The sequence below is a fragment of the Manis javanica genome, chromosome 6, assembly GCF_040802235.1.
Source record: "Manis javanica isolate MJ-LG chromosome 6, MJ_LKY, whole genome shotgun sequence".
Classification (NCBI taxonomy): Eukaryota; Metazoa; Chordata; class Mammalia; order Pholidota; family Manidae; genus Manis; species Manis javanica.
The window spans coordinates 110113510-110118449 of NC_133161.1; the positions used below are offsets into that span (position 1 = coordinate 110113510).

A 4940-nucleotide genomic window follows, 5' to 3' on the forward strand; every position below is an offset into this window, starting at 1 on the left:
CTCATATATCTGCCATATAGACTATATAAAATCTTGGAAGCTATTAGATATGACTAGGGTGATCTAACCCTGAAGATTTGGAACCTAGACCCCGTATTGTATTTACTTTGCATGTGACTTTTGGCAAAGCATACTACCTCCTCGTACATTAATTTTTCTTATTATCAAATACAACAATTATTTCTTTAATATATATGTTAATGTATACATGCCATATGGTATGTACATGCATACATATTATATATATGGAGAGTTTTAAGGATCAGATGTGATCATGCTATCCTTCTAATTCTTTTCTTCTTTTATTTGAGTAGTAGAAAGCTTGAAGTTAAGTTCCATGCCTAAATGATAAAACTGCTCAGTCAGATGTTTGATACTGTATACATACTTCTTTGTTTTCTTTTTATTTTTTTGTATCTTTACCTTGTGCTTATTTATCTGATGGTACTGCATCTCAACTTTTATATTTCTGCTGGAATTAACTGAAAGAAGGCATAGTTCCTGTGACAACAACCTCCCTCCACCTTGTTTATTAATTATTTGTCTGAAAATTCAATGAGCAGTTTTCATTTCCTTCTTCAAGTCTAAGACATCTTCTTTGAACGTGACAATATATATTGCTAAAGATCTGAGAACACATTACAGTCTCTTATTTCCTAGAGCATTCTTAAAATGTTGTAGGTAGGCTAGGATTCTTCTGAAGGGCATTGAGGGTCCTAGAAAGAAAGGATTTTCAGGCATAATATCTTGTCTAAACATTTCTGGAATATAAAAATACATCCAGGGAATGAGTCCAGGCACACAGCTCTGGAGGCTGGGATCTTATTACTATGAACCAAGAAGGGCTTCCCAAACAGTACTATTATGTGCAGGTAACAATAAACATGTTAATTTCATGTGTCCATTTGAAAACATGGAGATGTGGTGAGAAAAAGGCAGAGAGGACAGTAGGTCTAAACTCTTGGGAAGTAGGTTTCATGTGGGTGGGACTCAAACACAGAGATTAAAAAGAAGCAGACCCAAAGAAATCCTGAGAGTAAAGAATAAAGCAGGGGATATTACAGTCCCTGACTTCAAGATCTACTACAAAGAAACAGTAATTAAGACAATTTGGTACTGTCACAAGAACAGACCCATAGACCAATGGAACAGACTAGAGAGCTCTGATATAAACCCAAGCATATATGGACAATTAATAAATGATAAAGGAGCCATGGATATACAAGGGGGAAATGACAGCCTCTTCAACAACTGATGTTGGCAAAACTGGAAAGCTACATGCAAAAGGAATGAAACTGGATTATTGTCTAACCCCAATCACAAAAGTAAACTCAAAATGGATCAAAGACCTGAATGTAAGTCGTCATGAAACCATAAAACTCTTAGAAGACAACATAGGCAAAAATCTCCTGAATGTAAACTTGAGTGACTTTTTCCTGAACACATCTCCTTGGGCAAACAAAAGCAAAAATAAACAAATGGGATTACATCATGCTGAAAAGCTTCTCTACAGCAAAGGACACCATCAGCTCAACAAAAAGGTATCCTACAGTATGGGAGAATATGTTTGTAAATGACATATCCGACAAGGGGTTAACATCCAAAATATATAAAGAACTCACATGCCTCAATACCCAAAAAGCAAATAACCCTATTAAAAAATTGGCAGAGGATATGAACAGACACTTCTCCAAAGAAGAAATTCAGATGGCCAACAAGCACATGAAAAGATGCTCTACATTGCTGATTATCAGAGAAATGCAAATTAAAACCACAGTGAGATATCACCTCACACCAATTAGGATGGCCAGCATTAAAAAGACTAAGAACATAAATGCTGGCAAGGATGCACAGAAAGGGGAACCCTCCTACACTGCTGGTGGGAATGTAAATTAGTTCAACCATTGTGGAAAGCAATGTGGAGGTTCCTCAAAAAACTTAAAATAAAAATACCATTTGACCCAGGATTTCCACTCCTAGGAAATTACCCTAAGAATGCAGGAGCCCTGTCTGAAAAAGACATGTGAACCCCTATGTTTATCACAGCACTATTTACAATAGCCAAGAAATGGAAGCAACCTAAGTATCCATCAGTAGATGAATGGATAAAGAAGATGTGGTACATATACACAATGGAATATTATGTAGCCATAAGAAGAAAACAAATCCTACCATTTGCAACAATATGGATGGAGCTAGAGGGTATTATACTCAGTGAAATAAGCCAGGTGGTGAAAGACAAGAATCAAATGATTTCACTCCTCTGTGGAGTATAAGAACAAAGCAAAAACTGAAGGAACAAAACAGCAGCAGACTCACATAACCCAAGAATGGACTAACAGTTATCAAAGGGAAAGGGACTGGGGAGGATGGGTGGGAAGGGAGGGATAAGGGGGAAAAGGGGGCATTAAGATTTGCACACATAATGTAGTGGTGGTGGGGACACAAGAAAGGAAGTATATACAAAGAAGACAAGTAATGATTCTGTAGCATCTTACTATGCTGATGGACAGTGACTGTAATGGGGTATGTGGTGGGGACTTGATAATGCGGGAAATCTAGTAACCACAGTGTTTCTCATGTAATTATATATTAATGATACCAAAATTAATTAATTTTGTTCTCTTAGAAGCTGCTGAATATTCATATCAAATTTGCTATGAGTCCTGTGTGTTCGCTTACATATTGCTTCACTGAAGCTTTATAACCTGGTTAAATCGGTTTTAAAAAAGATTCTCTGTTTCACAGACTAGAGGAGTCACGTGACTGCTCCAGAGTCAGGCAAGTTACACCTGGAGAATGAGCGATTGAATCTCCTGCCCCCTTTACACATGCAGTAGGTGGGGATCTTGCCTATTGTGAAAGGACGGCATGAAGATCATCCTCTCTTGCCCAGGAGTGTTGTATCAGCAAAGAACTGGGAGTCAGGAGGTTCCAATTGCACTTCCGCATGACTTTGGATGAGTTCTCTCTCTTGGCATAATATGAAAAAAAATAAAACATAAACTCCCTAAAGCATATTTTTGCTCAAAACTTTCGTTTCAATCATAATATAGAAGGAAGTAAAGAAAGAAAGGCAGGAAAGCCTCTCATGGTGAGTTTGCTGGTGGTGGGCTCATCAATGTCAGTAACCATAGGGTCCTTCTTGGGGTGCTGAAGGAACTGATTTTGTCTGGGCCCACAGCCAGTTAAGGTCACCAAGGTTCTGGAGGTCTACAACCACATGGTGATGACACATTTCATTCTTCTAGGATTTCCAACAAGGCCAGGCTTCCAGCTGCTCCTCTTCTTTGTTTTCCTGGTGATCTACCTACTGACACTAATAGAGAACTTATTATCTTCGGCATTCACAGTGATGGAAAGTTGCACAAGCCCTTGTCCTTATTCCTGAGCAACCTCTCTTTCCCAGAGATGTGGTACATCACAGTCATCAGCCCCAAGGTGCAGGTAGACTTCCTCAGCCATTCTAAGACCATTTTATTCAATGGCTGCATGACTCAGCTTTACTTTTTTGTGACCTCTGTCTGCACTGACTACATTCTCCTTTGACCACTATGTAGGCATTTGTAATCCACTGTGCTACCCAGTTATCATGACCAACCCGCTTTGTGGTGCTCTGGCCAGGGGATGCTGGTTCTGCAGACTTGTGACTGCCGCAGTGAAGATGGTTTCCATAGCCCGACTCCACTGCTGTGGCACGCCTCAGATCAATCACTGCCTCTAAGATATCACACCACCCCTTAGTGTCTCAAGTGAGGACTCCTCACAGGCTGAGCTAGTGCACTTCCTCTTGGCCCTCACAGTCACTGCCCTCCCCCTCTGTGTAGTGGTGGCATCTTACACTACCATTCTCACCGCCATTCTCGGGATCCTTTCTGCTCAGGGCCACCAAAAAGTGTGTTCCACCTGTGCCTCTCACCTGACAGCTGTAATTCTCTTCTACTCCACGACCCTTGTCACCTATACCTGCCCCGAGCTTATGTATGCCTACAATTCCAATAAAGCAGTGTCTGTGCTCTACCCCATCCTCGTCCCACTCCTTAACCCCATCATCTACTCTCCGAGGAGCTGGGAAGTAAAGGCAACCCGCGAGAAGAACGTGCTTTTCAAAGGAAGTGGACCCAGGGAAAATGTGGCCTCAAGTAATTAATAAGCTTCTAGAATCCCTTCAGGTCTGACTTGGGTGATCGCTGCACAGCTCCTACCACACTCTTGCCTTTGGCTACCTGTCAACCTCTAGTACTTTAACACTGATGCTGTGTGCATGAGTGTGTGTGTGTGTGTGTGTGCATAAATGTGGCTAAATTTGGGGGATGATGTAGCTACTATACCCAAAAAGTAGCGACTGCTTCTAGGTCAGCAGATAAGTTTTGAACATTTTCCAAAAATTACTTGAATTGAAGGCAGATTTTCCATCTCACTAAAATACAAACCCTATATGAAGTTTTGCTAATTTGCTAATGTATTGTCTGTACATTCAACTGTGTCTGACACATAGTAGGTGTTTAATAAATATTTGTTGAAAGTGTAATTGAATAAATGCATATTTGAACACAGAAGATGAAGTTGGGAATTGTGAATAGATTCTGACTTTGTGGCCCTTCCAGTCCTGCCCTCCCACCCTTCTGATTTTCTGTTCTACCTTGTCATTTTCACCTGCTTTTTTTAATTCCCATCAAACTCTCATTCTTTCTGTTCTATTCTTTTTTTTTTTACAGATTTCTAGATTTCCCCTTCTCTTTTCTTTCCCTCTGTACTCAATTTCTCTCACCACACTATTTTCCCCCAGAAACACTGCCTTATGTTTGTTCAAATAAAGTCCCCACCTTATCTTTTTTTAAATTTATTGAAGTATCATTGATAAACAATCTTATATTGGTTTCAAATACACAACACAGTAGTTTAACAGTTATCCATATTATTAAATCCTCACTCCCTCC

General features: G+C 39.9%; 1 pseudogene; it reads left to right on the top strand.

The window, feature by feature from the left end:
* The first annotated feature begins 830 nt into the window (after window positions 1–830).
* On the top strand, window positions 831–4150 carry LOC118973961 (olfactory receptor 6Y1-like; annotated as a pseudogene).
* The last annotated feature ends 790 nt before the right edge of the window (window positions 4151–4940 follow it).